This window comes from Microtus oregoni, unplaced genomic scaffold, assembly GCF_018167655.1.
Source record: "Microtus oregoni isolate MIOR12 unplaced genomic scaffold, Mior012 000018F_ref0000195, whole genome shotgun sequence".
NCBI lineage: Eukaryota > Metazoa > Chordata > Mammalia > Rodentia > Cricetidae > Microtus > Microtus oregoni.
This window is the reverse complement of record NW_024543077.1, coordinates 12,589,973-12,607,351: the sequence shown is the minus strand read 5'-3', so window position 1 is coordinate 12,607,351 and position 17,379 is coordinate 12,589,973. Positions and strand designations below refer to the sequence as shown.

Here is a 17,379-nt window from a genome sequence, read left to right as displayed (position 1 = left end):
CTAAGTAAATATAACCCTAAGATTCCAGTCTGAAAAGTCTTGAAAAATAGCTGACTTTTTTTAAAGACCCTATAGCATAGTGAAAGAAACATTCCAGACAGGACATTGGGGCAGGAACCTGAAGGAGGTGGGTGGTCATTCCATCTCTCTTGGCTCTGCTCTCCTCACCAGAAGATGTCTCGGTAGGCAGTCTCTAAGACTGTTCCTCTCTGTGAATGTCTGTGAATACTCATGCTGAAAACCAGTCCCGATTAAAAACTCTTAAAGTGAGATCCAGACAGCTTGGCATTCCAACTGACTAACCATAAGTTATTTACTGCTCTTATCTGATGGATGACGAGCAGTTGTGTATCTCTAAGATGTATGTAAAAGATAAAGTTAGGTATGCTCCTCTCAACTACCAGCTAACTATATATCTAATGATTTGATGATGTAAAAGCCTAATGAATTGATAATGAGTGAATTTCTAAGATCAAGTGAAACAGTGCACGTGATTAAGTGTGTGTGTGTTTGTGTGTGTGTGTTGGGGTGTGCTTGGTGCCTATTAAAGAGAAAAACCTTATTGAAGATAAAGTAGATGAGCCACTTTTAGCTCATGCCATCACTTGTTTTGCTTAAACATAAATTATCATAAGTCCCAGTATCAGTCTTATCTTCCTGTATTGACGTGTTAATATGTGAAAGAACATCCATAAATTAGTGTTTATTATAATGTTTTATGTATGATCACGTTAGAACAGGTTTGGTATACATGAGTATTAAATGGCCTGTTTTAACTTTCTATTTTCTTTAATTGTCTCTGGGTGGGCATAAATTTTCCAGTATCTATTCCATTCCTTTTTTTTTTCTTTTAAAATCTTTGAGGTTGCACTTATTTGGGGCAATACAGCTAAAACAGCACATTTGATGAAAAGAGTAACAATCTAGCAGCTTCTGAGAACACGCCCAAATTATGAGATGCTGTTAGGATGACATTCTGAACCCAGTAATTATCTTCTCTGTGTCAGAGGAACATTGTACAAAGGGGTTCTCCGTATACAATTTACTTAAACACCCGAAAAATATGTGTTTTCTTTACCCTCCATTTTCCCTTTAGACTGAAGCAGACACACTAGCAGCAATTCAATATATCTAAATGATGACGTACATGTTTCCACTGTAACTAAGGGTTGTTTGTGGAATCTTCAATGGCAGTCCCTGGACTCAAGTTAAACTGCATAATGAACCTCATATTTTAGCAAAACAATCTAAATGACTCCCCTTATCCTAAGGATTCCTGCAATGGTTCAGGTAGTGTGTGTCTCCATAGGACAGGGAGCCAGTGTCCTTTGGTGACAGTAATATCTGAGTCCTGGAGTTTTTAAAGCCTTCCCATGGGGACACAATACAGTTAACACACATTCTGGTGGGAAAAGTTCAACAATTGAGCATCCCCATCACCTGCACTTTTTTCCTGAACGTATCCACACCCACACAGATTAGCTGAACACACAGCAGGTTCAGGATAACTAGGAGGATCTTGAAGGCTTAGTAAGCTGCACAGCTCAGACCATTTACCTTATTTTGAGACTCTGCAGTTGATTTTGCCTGCTTCATGCTCAGAGGAAAGAAGGCACAGAAGCCATATCCCAGATGCTCTTTTCTCATGGTACCTTCAGGAGGCTCTAGAAAATCCAACCTAAATTCTAAGTGAGGGTACTGCAGACTAAAATGGTTCAATGCTACTTCTTGGGCCTTGTATTAGGATCTACGGAAATAAACACACAAAAAGCCTACACGTACTGCATGTAGGCACATACCTAACTAATTATGATATAGCATGAAAGGGGTTTCTAGTAATACCAAATATCAAAGTGCTTTAGAAAAACAGGAGGGAATGACTAATGCTGTAGGGGCTTGTAGACAGAGTTGTAATGGTATCGACGAGGAGGCATCCTTTAGTGTGAGGACACTAAACAGAATGATTTAGATAGGAGGGAAAGGGGAAATCCAGAGTTAACAGACATTCTCGTTAGACATAATATTTCAGTCAATAAGCCAAGAAAAACATTCAAAACTTCATGAATAATGCTTAAGTAGAGAGCTCCTTACCATGAATCCCCCAAGTGAGAAAGCTCACAAACATGCTGTGGGAGTTAGAAAGAGGTAGTGGGTCCACAAGAGGATTTTGGACTCTTGATGACTGGTTAAGAATGTAAACAAATATAAAAATACAAAACTAGAGGTTAATGCAAGAAACACTAAGGTTATGGTTAATTATGAGAGAAATGGCACATTGACAAGGAAACTTCAGAAAGGAGTAGCTATGGGTTGAAATAGTCTGTGAAGATTTCAATTTTCCTATGTGAAAAGAGAAAAATTATGGGGTTGGCTGGTGACAGACAAAATCAAAGTTATAGAGGCGGGCAGCATGGGACACAGTACAGAACCTTGGTCAGAGTTAAGAAACCTAAGCCCCTCATTAGACCGAGTCTGCCACCAGCCACCTACAATGTGAAGTGACTCACTTCACGTCTGTGGTCCCCTGTCTTCTGCTGGTAGGAGGCTGAATTAAGAGTTCTTTTACGCCCTTCATTTCTCCCATCACCGTGCTAGCCTTCTGACCATCCCCAAGTAACAAACAGACCCCTTGTCATTTCCTAAGGTTGCACCGAAACTTTGCGGCGCCTATATTTAAAGTCAGCACACAGGCAGGAAGCGCTGGCTGTCTGGTTTCTATGGGACTACTTCAAGGGAGCTCTAGGTGGCAACTAAGGTCATGGTTAGAAGTAGAGTTCTATTCATGGTAGGATTTGCCATGTCTCTATCCACAAGACTCAATTGTACAGGCCCTTCCCACGTCCGTGTGCGTGGCTCTACCCTAGCCTTTGCTTTTTAAGAAATTCGTCTAAGTAAGCCATTTATTAATTATACATGATTTTCTTAGGATTCTACCCTTAAATTGGGAGTTTTAGTTTCCTCAAAATCTATGTCCAGGGTTTGTGCTCGTATTTCTCCAAATTATTCTTGTTGTGTGATCAAAGTTTGCAAAAATGTGCAAAAGAACCCAGAAGGAGGGCCGCGCCCACCACCTCGGGCCAGTTGTGAGGATAAAGGTGAAGATTCCACGTTGCAAAGCCTCAGGGGTCGGTCACTGAGGAGAACTAATTCGCTCAACCTTTCCGGGCCACTAAATGTAGGCTGGAGTTTACCAGAGAAACACCTGTACTTTTCCCAGGGTAATTGGAATTTTTAGGATGGCGTTTGTGGTCAACCATCGCCCCTGTTGTTTCTGCCTGGAGTCCTTTGGGTACTTTCTGAAAGAGAAGGGAATGCAGGCTCTCTAAATCACCCAGGCCCAGACTGAGACGACAGGGGTGGCTTTCCTGACTGACACAACACCCCATCCTCCCCAAAGCACTCGTAGATCCGGCCGGAACTACCCCCAAACCCACCCAGGACAGCCAGGCGCAGACAGGGAAGGTCTGTGAGCTCTGGAGGGATTGCCAGCACATCGGAAGACGCCCGGAGCTGGGGGAGGAGATTGGAGGGAGAGGTAATCCCTGGCGTTCTGAGCATCCCCTTTTTAGAAAGACGGAGTCTCTCCCAGGACAGCTGCTGCGGTCACACCACAAACTTAAAAGCCGCCCTCCTGCTTGGAGCGTGCCTTTCCTCACCACGCTCCCCGGCCAAGGAGCCAACTGGTTGGGTCGCTGTCCGCGCGGAGAGACGCTCGCGGGGGTACAGGAGCGCCCCCTGCCTTCCCGCCCCGCCGAAGCCAGCGCCTCCGCGCTCCGCCAGGGCCGCCCGCGCTCCGCGGCTCAGCCTGGGCTGCGGCTCCTAAGAACTCGCGCCTGTGCCGGGCGTCCCGGTCCTCTTGGCCATCGCCGGCTGTCCCTTCTGCTCTCCTGAAACAGCGTCGGAGGGAAGAGAAAAAGCGACAAGAGTTGCCAGCAGGGAGGTAAGTCTGGGTTCGGGTCACCTGCCGCTCCAGTGGGAGGGTGCTCTGGCGGCTTAATGTTAAGCGGGGATGGTGGGATGTGAGCGCGACTGTGGATCCGAAGTGGTAACCCTCGGAGGCCGGGATGTGGGGACCTGTACCGAGTCTGAGAAGGCGCCGGAGAGCGCACCGGGAGCAGCTGCGCCTCGGGACAGACTGGGGAGCCCAGGAACTCCGCTTCTGAGATTGTGCGACAACTGGGGCGCAGTGCCACCACGCCGCTGTGTTTCAGAATCGCACTCTTTCAGCTCTGCTGAAAGTTTGCTTCCCGGGGTGCCGCGCCTAAGAAATTTACCCTCTTCCTGGATACCCCTTTCAGAGTCCCCCTTCCTAGGCTTGACAGTCAAAGAAACTTGGGGAACGTGCTTCCCAACTCCCCACAACTACAGGTTCATTCGGAGCAGCAGTGGTAGGGGCGGTCCAGAATGAATTAAGCAAAGTGTAACTGCGTCCTGCTCGCCCCTTTTCCTTTTAGCCTGGGGACACAGAAGGTAGGAGCAAGATGGTTGTTTTGGTTGTGGCACTTTGAGAAAGGGAGCTACAACACCTTTTTTCTTTGAAAGAAATCGCGACTGGCGGTCTGTTGGGAGAGCGCAACCCTCTTGCTAGGGCGGGGTGGGGTAGGAGGTTTTGAAGCCAGATAACAGCCTCTGAGCCTGCTGACTGTGAAATAAGGTTATGGCAAGTGTGCTGCAACCAGGGAATTCTGTGGCCCCGGTTACGACCCCCTCTGTGCATTTAACCCCGAGGGCACTACCTAGGCTCTCTCAGATTCGCCAACTGCTCTGGCAATCTCGAGGACTGTTTTCTGAAACGATATTCCTTTCCCGATGACTTCTGTTCAACCTCGTGGGATGAGATGAGTTGATTTGCCTAAGTCCAGGCCCTTGGAAGGACTTGACAGGAGGAGGAGACACCCCTGTGCTCTGGCTGGGCTATCTGGAATGTGGGGACTGGATTGGAGACACACGCCCGGCAACTGAGGCTGCTGACCTCAGCCATTAGGTATTAAGGATGCAGGAGCTCAGTTGGCGAACTTTTCACCATATTGTGTCAAACCCTAACAGAATGCAGTATCCCTACGTGGATTCTTTTTTCTCCACCCAAACCCTTGGCATCACACCCCACTCTAGCCGCGAGTTCCTATTTGCACCATAAAAAGAAGCAGAAAGTACCAGTAACTGGAAAGGACCTAAAGTCTCAAATTCCAAGGAAAAGGGTTCTCTTGAATATGTGCACCAGCACTGGGAAGATGGAGAACTGAACCTGGAGAAAGGAGTTTACATGATAAAGAGATACCATGCCCACCCCACCCCCACCTCCCACCCTTGGCCCTGCACCTTGGAATATCTCTGCTGCTTTTGTGCAAGGCATGACAACAGCCAGGGCGAGGGCCATCAGAGCCTTCTTCATCTGACACGTGGAAAGGAAAATATGAAGGATACAGAAGGGAAGGAGGCTCAAGCCATCACTCTGTGGAAGCCGTTCGCCCTCCCTCTCTATCTAAAGTGCAGGAAGGATCAATATTGGGAGTGACCAGCCATAGCTGGCAGTTGCTTTAGCTCCCTGTGGTCTTGGAGTCCTGGCTAGCGCGGCTTTCAATGACAGACTACTAAGTGATGGCCATGCAGGGGTCAAGAGATGGGAACAGACCTTGGCCCTTAAAAAGAACAGTCAGGAAATGATGTGCAAAGAGATAATCAGAGGATCAAGAGGTAACAGAGAGACAATGAAACGGGACTAATTTGACCTGCCAAAATTTCACATGGAATTTACCCACTTATGAAATGGAAAATTGCTGGAAAAGGAAACTGACATTTATCAAATATCTATTGTGTCCATGTGCTCTGTATTCTGCTTTATTGCTCTCAATATTGTGTAAGTGGTCTTTTGATGATTAAAAAGGAAAAATTAATATTGTTCCATTGGACATTTATATTGGTACGAATAATCATACTTTTAAAAGTTACATCAATAGGAGAATGTACTAAATCCTCACTCTGTTCATTTTGGAGGTGAGAGTAGAATCAAAATGATGATGATTTGTGTGAACAAATATACATTGTAAGGGGTAAGGCTGCTGTAGGGGCTCAATTGCTTGGCTGTGGCTCTCCCTTCAGGAACCATGACTCTACTGGAAGGGAAGTCTCTTCCGAGGTCTATATGAGTAAAGCACTAGAGAAGTTGGTTGGAGAGGACAGAACAACTCATCTCCAGACCTATAAATGTTCATAATATCAAAATTCCAAGTGTATATGTTTAACACGTTACCAAAATTATCGGGACTTTAAACATATTTCTAAAAGCAAAAGAATAACCTTATCTGACAGCAACTCTGAAGTTGAGAACACCTGTTTCGACGCAAGTGTCCCCGGTCCCACGACCTGCACATCAGAAAGCTTCCTATTTTGGCCACTGTTTTACCTTCACAAGTGTCTGAAGAAAGAAGACACTTTCATTAGAAAGAAGGATAAAGACTGGGCTCCCGGCTCCTCTTGCTGACTTCCTGAGGGAGAAGTCTGGGGAAAAATGTCTGTCAAGGCAAATGTCTGAAGACAGTCAGGAAGCCAATCACCATGAGTAGAATCTCCAGGTGAATGATAGAAAAATAGTTACTGGGATTTCCCTTTCACAGGACTGCCTTTGTAGGTGATAGTTTACCTAATGAACTTGTTCTCCATTTTGTAGGGGAAAGCTGCACAAAGATAAACTTGTTATTATTGTTGTTATTGCTATGTATCAGAGTGAAGATTGTGTTTGTGTGAGGGAAAACAAGGATGGCATAATGACAAAGGAGGAGGAAGAGTATCTGTCAGAACAACAAGGTGCCTTAGGTTTGAATGTGAGTCAACAACTGTATCTTCTTTTCCAGACCTGGGGCATACTTCATCCATACTTGTAGTTAAATTAAGGCAGAATCTTTTATGAGTCTTAGTTCTTACCTTTCATGTGGTTCATTGTGTGGACATGGCACGTTATCTGTCATACAGTTTGCAGAAATTATCATGCGTCTAGGTAGATATCTCCTAAGGTTAGAAGCATCTCTTGGCTCAGCATTCACTTATTAAAGAGGTAATCAAGTTGCTGGACTAAGTTTCAAGCAAGTTTTTATGAATGTGGACTATCAAGTCATCTTAAATAGAAAGTCTTCCAGTGACTGTTATTGTAAAAAGTAGTAGGATATCTTCAGATTGTTTAAAACAGCTTCATTATCTAGAAAAAAAAAAAAGGAAGTTGACCGAAATTTGGTCTCTCATCTAGAAGATTTAATATTTTTATGACATGTTCATGGGAAATTGTCCCTTTCATTTAATAAACAAGAGTAGCCAATGGTCTATGTTGTTATTAGTAGTAGTAGTATTTTGCTACAAACACATGCAGCTTCATAGAGTATCCAAGGAAGGTGAAAATGTCTTTGAGGCTTTCCTATCACAAGCCTTGAGGTTAAACCAGAGCAAGCTGCCACATTTAGGGACTAAGCAACAACAACAGTAGAAATGATGATTGATACTTGGACGATATTTGGTGACCACAAAATCACAATGTTGGTTTTTAAAACTTCTCTTCCTCTAGGAGACTTTGGCCAGATTCTCCCTTACTTTTATGTCTTTAAAATCCATCCTTACTATACTGAAATACTTCAATTGTTTCTCTGTGCTTATGTTGTTTATAATCCCTGCCTAGATCATAGAAATCTGGAGAAAAATAATTTGTCTTCTCTTAATTTTGAATACCTTTAATTAATACTGTACAAAGCATCTATCACATACTATTAAAATCTAATTAATTATTCTACAGATAGTAATTTAAATATCTATAATGTTGACAAAATCATTCCACATTCATACTTGTCTTGATTATAATAAGTAGATATTTTTCTCGTTTCTGGATTTTTCCTATTCACTTAAAGGATTTAGCTCCCAGCATGTAGTAAATGTGCAGTAACATAGGAAGGGAATACACTCATGCACTTAAAAGAGTTACGTACGCCAAAATTATTAAATTCGTGGGCTTTTTGGAAGAAACTAATTAATTAAGAATGATTTAATCTATGTCATCTGTGAAAATGGTAGTTTAATTTTAATCAGTAAAGTGTTTGAGAAAAAGAGACAATTTATTGTAAATAAAAATTAATAAGCAGCTACAACACTTTGGAAGTTATTTTGGATTTTGGTAATGAGACAGATTCATTACTGACATTTTTACATGAATTAAATTATCAAGCAACATGTACATACAAGTGCTTTTAGGAAGATAGTCCATGTGCTAAAACATAGGGCTCTTTTTAATTATTTTGACCCTTCATGTAATTATTTGATTTTGCATTTCTACATTTACACTTAGGTTAAACCACTTTAATAGTACTGAAACAGTGCATTTTCAAGCTGCTTACTAATCTTCTATTAGTAAGTCCTTTCAGTGTGCTCATTCAATTGTAACACTCCATAAGCCATATACACCTCCCCTAAACTGAAAGGGAGGAGTAAAGCAAAGCGTGAAAGGGCTCATTGACCCTGAGAGACTTATCTGGATTAATCTCTTCTTCCTGCGTAGACCATCATCCTTCACCTTGCATCCCCTTCTGCTTTGGTAAAGAGGAATCACTTCTTTTACATCCCTTATTTCTTCTGGGAGACAGTCTAGTAATTTTAGAAAATGGTATTTCAATAAGTAATGGTGAGCAAGGCTTTCACCGGCAACTCACAGGAATGTGCAATGTGCTTCCAGTTAATTAAAAATTGTCCTAATAGAACTATCGCATCCTAAAGTAGTAAGCTAACACACACACACAAACATACAAATGAGCAAGCACAATACAAACAAAAAATAAATTATTCAGCTTCTTAAAATAAAGCAAGATTACTTATGTGGTAAATAAAGTTGTATAACTATATCAAAGTAACACATTGATCATCTATCTTAAATGAGTCATGCTTTTTGCTACACCTTTTAATTAAGACTCTTGAATACTTTAAACAGACATTGGAGATTATGGTGCTGTTTGTAATCCAGATGAGCTTCCCGGCTGCCATTTAAATAAATGAGCTGAGAACATATAACTATAACTACATTACATAACAAAAATTGCAATAGAACTTTTCTCAGTAGAGATGTTGTCTGGACTCATTAGAATAAAGAGACTGAGAAATAATATTGGCCAATTTATCTTCAGCTTGTATTAACTTTGAAAAGGAGGTCTCAGAGTAAGGCCTCCTACTAAGTACATTTTTTAAAAGTCCCTTAGAGGTTGTATCATGAATTCTTAAAAATATGGTTGCCTAAACAAGACCTGCATGATGAGAATTCCAGCTAAAGGCCAACATAGACCGGGGACATCTCATGATGCCTGACCTTAGGTGAAGAGTTACAGTCAACTATTGCTGAAAAGGGAGAATCCGTTTTCTCCAGGGTGTGAAAGCTTCCAAGTGAGTTATCCAACTATGAGTGGTCATCTCTAGGCACATGTATTTACAAGCAGCACTAAATGGACTCAGTGGCTTGTGTATGTGACTCTGTGCTTGAATGCATACATGTGTAGCATCAGTTCAAGAAGAGGTCATGAGTGGGAGAGGTAACAGAGGAAAGGGGAGCTGGAGCCGGGAGAAGAAAAGGTGAAAATAGTACAAATAGAGTACTCACGTATGGAATTTTCAAATATTAAAAAGGCATAGCTGGATCCATGCCTAATGATGGAATGATGTCAAATTGAATCTACATAACCTAGCTCCTATGACATGTATGAAACTAGCATAAGTTGTTTTTCTTTTTATCTTTATCATAAAAAATAAACTATAAGTACTAAATTCAGATATTCTGAAGTATGATATTTCTTATTGTTGTTATTCCCAGGGTATATTTGGTTCTCATATAAAGTAATTAATCGATGAAAGTAACAAGAGTTCTATAAGGCTTTAAAAAATTTAAAAGGAACAATATTCTTATAATGGACAGCACTTTTAGTTTTGAAAATATGATACTGTATTTCACAGATAGATAGTTGAGGCTCCAAATTACCTTAAATAGTAACTTCTAGATTAGTAGGAATGCCACTAATTCAAGTTTACTTGTTGAAATAATGTGTATAGTTTTATGAGATTTCAAAAATTCTTATTTTGACAGCTTTCATGGCAAAAATAGTTCAGGATCACTATTCCAAAATTAATAAATTTTGGGAAGCAAAATGTAGAAAGGTCAGGAATCATTTTTCATACATCCACTACGTTCAAAGATATGTGGTAATTACTAAGACACGAGTAAGTTTAAATTAGAGTTGTTTTATATTTAACAAAGCAACTGCATTTTGCTTTTTAATACCATTCTTCAGTAGAAAGAACCCAGTTTCCTTAGAGAAATGCCTAATTCTAAAACCACCTTGTAATATCAGAAAATAAAAGAGCACTAAGCAACACACACAAACACACCTAATGTACATACACACACACATGCACACACTAACTCACCCACACATACATACTCACACAAGCACACACATGCATGTGCATACATATACCCCCACATATATGTATACATACATTCACTCACAGAAAAATGTACATACACATACACAAGCAGTCACTTGTACAAAACCTTACGCACATGTCTTCATACACACGTCTACACACATGCATACACATGTGCACAAACATACACATATGCATACTTACACACACGTATGTACACACACTGATGCACACAAACACACACATGCTCTTACACACATATATGCAAACACACATTCATACTCACACATGTAGCTGTATGCCAAAAAGACACAGGAACTAATGGTTAGAACTCCCAATGATCAAAATTCTAATAATATGAACAATCAAAGCTGTAGCAATAGTTATGAAACAAGTACAAAATAAATATTCATGAAATTATAATAGTTTTAATAATTTTATCAAATAATAAACATAAGAGAAAATTTAGGTTCCCTGTGCAGAAGAACTTCAAATAATTTCTGTACTGAGGTGAGAAAGAGAAATAAAATAGCCGTGGGGTGAGAACAATTTTCTTCCCAAAGAGCATGGGGTGGAAGGGGCAAAGAAAGAGAGCACTGCGCAGGAATTAATTCTCACGAACCCCATCTAACTGCCAGTGTCTACCACGTTGTCACATTTAAAATGACAGCCATAGATCTCATGGATGGAATGTACTCTTCATGTGAGTGAGTAAAAGTGGTGGATTTTTAAATCGGGCTCTTTCTTAAATCTGTAATCCTATGAAGACCAGAGAAAAAACTTGAGACAAATTACACTAGTGGAAAATTTAGAAATCCTCATGCCTCCAATGTCATCAATCACTAGGACAGCTGAGATACTGTTACAGATTAAAGGATATAATGAAAATGTCCTATAGACTTCTTGTAAAAATGTAAATAAATTTGGAAATGATAATATTTCCTTAATGGTTTATTATTTGTAGTGATTATCCATACCAATGTAAAATATAGATAATGGCAAAAGCTGGTGTGAGTTTTGGGGAAACTGCTTTATTTTCTAAGTGTTTTTAGAAATCTAAAACCCCTCTGAATCATTGTGTTCACAGCATGCATTGAGAAAGCAGACTGAAGGTGAGCTATTTTGTACCCATCAGGGTTAATATCTCTCTCTCTCTCTCTCTCTCTCTCTCTCTCTCTCTCTCTGTCTCTCTCTCCCTCTCTCTGTTTGTCTCTCTCTCTGGGGTGTGTGTGTGTTCGTGTGTTTGTCATGTATATAGGATTTTTCCTTATATATGTCTGTGCAGTTGTCATATACGTGTGCCAAGGAAATCAGGAGAGGATCTCTTGCAATTACAGATGGTTGTAAACTGTCATGTGAGTGCTGGAAATTGAACCTGGGTCCTCTGCAAGACCATTAAATATTAATTTCTGAGTCATCTCTCAAGTTCCAAGATCTTTTAATTGAATGTTTGATTACTTTCTTTAATTTGGGTATCCTATTAATGCTGCTAGCATCTTCTGTTAATAATAATGATAATAAATCTGATCATCACAAAAAAAATACAGTGACTTGGCTATCCTTATAATTATTTCTTTCCAAAGTAAGACAGAATACTGAATTTTCAAAATCTCCTAAATCACATTATTGTAGTTTGTCATGAAAATAAAGCTGTATGTTAGCAATCAATGAATAAGTCTTAAGTGTTTAAAGGCATAGAGAAGGGTTTTCTCTCTGTATTTCTGCTGCTTGCTGACTTTACTGAGATCCATCATTGTTCCCAGATGTCTTCAATTCTAGATAAAGGTTAGCCTTCCAAAATTCTTATCAAAGTCACTGAATGAATACGTAGACTTTCCTCTTTCTTTCAACCTCAAGGAACCCACTCTGTCAAATACATTAAAGATTATTATTCATCAAATTCTATGTGTGCAATAACTATGCATCACTATGTTGTATGCTCTAGAATTCCTAGGGAGTTTCTACCTTCCGTAATCCTTCCTAGAAGCTGAGGCATATTTGTATTTCTGCGAATGTTAGTGACAGCAAAGAGGACTGCCTCTTGCCACTGGATCAATTATATTTATTACACACCCACACCCACACATATATATGAGTACTCACATGTATATATTTTCATGTACTTGCATATTACACGAGTCTATATTACGCATTCACACATATCTACATGCATGTATGTACTCACACACATACTCCTAAATACAAGTGCTCCTTCTTATCTTTATTTCCTTCTCCAAGGAGAGAGATTCAAATGTAAAATTTTACTTTTTCTCACAATGTTCTTGTCTACATTTGGTACAATTTTGCTGTTGGTGCTTTGAGTTTTGTTTTGATGTGTACTTAGAAGAATTTGCTGTGTTTTCAAACATAAGTGTCAAATGTGGTGGCACATTCCTGTAATCCCAGTCAACTGAGTGGCTGAGGCAGGAGATTGCCAAATCTTAAGACTGGCTTTGGTTGCTTACTAACAAGACCCCATTTCAAAACAAAATGCAAGACACTCATCTGTCATGTGCATTCAATCTCTAGGTTCAGAGAGAGAAATAAACAAGCGAATAAACAACAGCAAACAAGCCCACAAAACCTGATCTATTGTTGTGGGGCAGCTCCCTCTACAATTGAGCCAAAAACCGTGTCGTTTTGTCATGTCTATGGCTTTGCTCTTTACTCCTTCTTCATATTTATAATTGTTTAGTGATGACCTGCTTTAGAGTCTCGGTTGAACTTGTGTTTTAACATGACAAAAGTTAAAAACTTAGCATTTCTTGTTTTTTAAACTTTTCTTCCTCTGGTGTTATTTTATATGAGTCATAATATGAAACACACAAGAACTTTTCTGTGAAAAGCCTGATTACCTGGCTGTAGGAGACAGGATTAAGCCTACCTCTGGTGACAGTACGCTGTATTATAAACTTGTAAAAAAGACTGACATTATATGACTAATATTATTTGGACCCTCAATGAAATTATAAATTTATGTTTTCCCTGTGGCAAAAGAAATGAAAACTTTCTTAATATTTGTTCTTGATCCATGACTGTATGTAACATGAGGGCATGCTTGTTGGGGTTTCTGTCCTGCCCAGTTCCCACAGTCTTTAGGTCCCAAAGAAAATCACACAGAGAATCTACATTAGATTTAAACTGATTGACCCATTAGCTCAGGCTTCTTGTTAACTCTTATAACTTATATTAACCCATTATTATTATCTATGTTAGCCACAGGGCTCAATACCTTTTTCAGCGGGGCAGGTCACATCCTGCTTCTTTGGTGTCTGGACAGGACTGGGGAGGAATGAGCTTCCTCCTTCCCAGAATTCTCCTGTTCTCATTGACCCGCCTCCACTTCCTGTCTGGTTGTCCTGCCTATACTTCCTGACTGGCTACTGGCCAATCAGCGTTTACTTAAAACATAATTGACAGAATATAGACAATTGTCCTGCACCCATTGTAGATGCCTAGAAGCCCAGCACTTAGCAGCTGGAGGCAGGAGGATCAAGAGTTCAAAGCTAAACTACAGATTCAAGGTCAGTTAGAAGCATGAGACAGTGTCTTCAAAAACCAGATGAACAAAAGTCGTCTGACCTATGATAAGTTACCTTAGTCAAAATGAGTACTTAAACAATATTTTGTGAAAACTTCTTAAATGTTTAATTTCAATGATGGAGACATGTTTAATTCATATTTTGAAAAGATCATCATGTTGTTCTTCTTATCTCTGTTGACTTCTGAAAAGTAATTATAACCAAATTAATATTTTAAAAATATCCTTAAAATGAAAATAATCATTTCAAATATCATCTATCTGAAATTTTAATTTATATACCAGAGCACAAATTCTCTGAATATTAATACAATTGTAGAATTATTGATTTTGGCCTTGATGTATTTTTCAATATAGAGTTGATTTTGGCTACATTGTCTTTTGTCATTCCTTTTTGTTATATTTCTATATTATAACCTAGTCAGTGTTTACATATTGTTTTTAATACAGATTAGTAGACAATAAAGGTACCCAGACTCTTCTGGATGCAAAGTTATCCGCACAATAAAAGAATATCAGACACATGCTTGCATCTCAAACTGGGAAGTCAATTCAAATCAAGAATCTTGTGCTCTATTTGAAGTGAGGGCTTTTATCACCTGTAAAGTAGCTGTTCAAAAGTACCGATGCCAGATAGTCAGATGAGCAAACACCATCTCCCTGTCTTTGGCTCAATTCACGTTTTGCAGAGCCGTGAGGATTGTTGTCTTAGACTTCTCTGTGATGAGGTTTGGCAGGGAGCATTCATTGTTCAGGTTTTTAAAAGGGCAAGCTTTTGGCAGGAATAACTTGCATAGAAAAGGAATGTGCTGCTTACACATGTGCACTCAATAAACGTTCAGTGCGCCTGGGCTAACGTACTATGGGTTTGCTTTACCCCACCCTCCACCCTGGCTCAGCACCCTGATTGTTTCAAAGCCTTCTTTTGTTGTATCCCTATCAGCACACTTCTTTTCATATTTCAGGAAGCAGTATTATTATTCATATTTCAAAAGGTATTAGTGTGTAGTGAACAGTCACTTCCTATCCTGTAACCTTCACTCCAGAGTTATTAAAATAACAACTCTATTGAGGTTTCCTTTTCCCCAATTTTTAGCAGTCAAACAACATAATGTCCATGACAACCAAAAATCATCTTTTTGTTTATCTGTAATACTATGTTATTTACAATAGTCAGAAGTAAAGATGCTGAACTACCCTCAAGGTCTGGTATAAAGATATATATATATATATATACATATATATATATATACATATATATACATATACATCTGTGTATACATACCCAAGCAGAGTAAATATAAAATTTTCCTATCTAAGGTAACAGTGCTCCTCCGAGAGTCACAGACTATCTAACAAAACCCCAACACCAGGCAGGAAAATCCCTCTTTTGGGTTGTTAGTCAGGATTGTGAAAGAGACTCCAGAAACGTTATAGGATACTGCTGTAGCACTTGGTCACCCCCCAAATGTTGAAGGTAGCTTCTGTTGCTAAAGATATTATGTACATTGATCCTATCTCCAGAGGATCTGACACAGAAGTCAGAGGATCCTTGCTGAATCTGACTTTAACAGCTCCATCTTGAGAACTGGCTTTGAGCAATGCAGGATCCCATGTGGGTAAAGTAATCAGTGGTCTTAGCACTATGATGCTTATGAACCACAATAAAGACCAGCATGAGATGATAACTCCAAGAATGTAATATGGAATGGATATAGAAAAAATGAAAAAGAGGCAATAAGTTTGAGAGGGAACAAGAAGAGTACATGGAAAGGCCTGGAGGGAAGGAAGAGAAGGGTAAAACTAAACAGACTTTGTATTGACTGCTTCAGTATTTTGTTCATTGTTTATATTTTGAGACAGGATTTCATGAGCTCAGAACAAACCTAGACTAGCTGTGTTACCGAGGCTGGGTTTAAAATCCTGATCCTCTACTTCCAGAGTACTGAGCCTGTGTGTACCGTCATACCGTCCTAAGGGATTCAATCTTTAAAGTTTTCCTTCTCTGGCTTCTCTCAACAAATGTTATCCTCAAAAACTTAGAATGCAAGGTTTCCATCGAATATAAATTTTGTATAAGGTTCATACACAAATATATGTGTATAAACTTATATATCTGTATGTATAAATAGTGCATTAAAAATTTGTGTATAAATATACATATGAATATATTCTTCTTCATATAAAAAGTAAATGAAATATTGTGTATTAATCTACTCTCAAATTCTCATGGTTGGACCAAAACCGTTCAATGTTTTTCCTATGTATTCACAAGAAAATCACTTTTGTTACCTGAGAAATAGTAGGACTTTCTCTCCACTATCAAGCAAGCAATTTCATAATGGGTACATCTAATGTCCATTCCTAACACTCTCTATGTGGAGAGAGTGCCAGATCCTACATGCTGAAGGTCCAATTTCCAAGTCTATGGTCATCTCATATACATCAGATGCCAGTCGCAAACCATAGGTTCTTTTCCAGTGCTCATGATCAACCGCCTACAAATCTACAATCCACAACAACTTCACTGGGTTGGATAAATTTTTATGATGATGCATGGGGCTTGGGCCCAGACAATGACTGATTTAAAACAAAGGGCTATATAGGCCAAAGATAAATGAAGGAAATGCATGTACTGTGTGTCTTGGAACAGGCACAGACCTTGAAGTTTCTGGGCATACCACCCACCAAGCACCTCCATGTGTTCAACTGTCCAACCTAACCCCTGTCCTCTGGGCTGTGAAGCCTCCATTGCATTGGTAAACTTCTAATAGACAAGGCAGGGGAGCTCAGAATGGCTTGTGTGCATATTCTGGCTTCCCTCTTCTCCATCTGCTTCCTATCTTGTGCTTCCCTCTCTCCCTCCTGCTCTTCTGGCTGTTTTTCTTTCTTTTAAGACAAGGACCTCTGTAACCCCAAAAAGCATCAAATCCACCATGTATCATGTATCCAAAGATGGCCTTGAACTCCTCCTGCTCTTGCTGCCACCTCTTGAGGGTACAGGACAGGTATAAACCACCATGCCTGGCCCAGTGCCTTGGTCTCTATGCAGAGAATTTCTTTTTTCCAAGCTAAGATTCTTACTCTATGAGGAGAGTCTTACAACTACTATCTGACCAGGCAGTGCAGAAATGTCTTTATATGCAGCAAGTGGTTCATTTCTATTACATGAGTTGGGAAAAGAGTTATAGATGCCAATAGATGTCTTAAAATCCAGTTCATATAGATAATAGCATCATAGTAATCAGGGGGTAATACTGAATATTCCTATGAAAACCATGTGGCAGAATTCATGTCTACCCTATTTGCAAAGCATTTTACTTTTGTGAATAGGTTCATAAATTATTCATACAATTTATTCTGATAAGCACTAATAAGCAAAAGTGCTAACTGTGAGA

General features: G+C 39.7%; 1 protein-coding gene across 1 annotated transcript in view; it reads left to right on the top strand.

Annotated features, from left to right (window-relative positions):
- The first annotated feature begins 3,865 nt into the window (after positions 1 to 3,865).
- LOC121458931 (semaphorin-3D-like) overlaps positions 3,866 to 17,379 on the top strand; it is a 185,034-nt gene continuing 171,520 nt past the window's right edge. The window contains exon 1 of the mRNA XM_041668359.1: positions 3,866 to 3,940. The gene's annotated coding sequence lies outside the window, so the exon portion shown is untranslated. The remainder of the gene's footprint in view (positions 3,941 to 17,379) is intronic.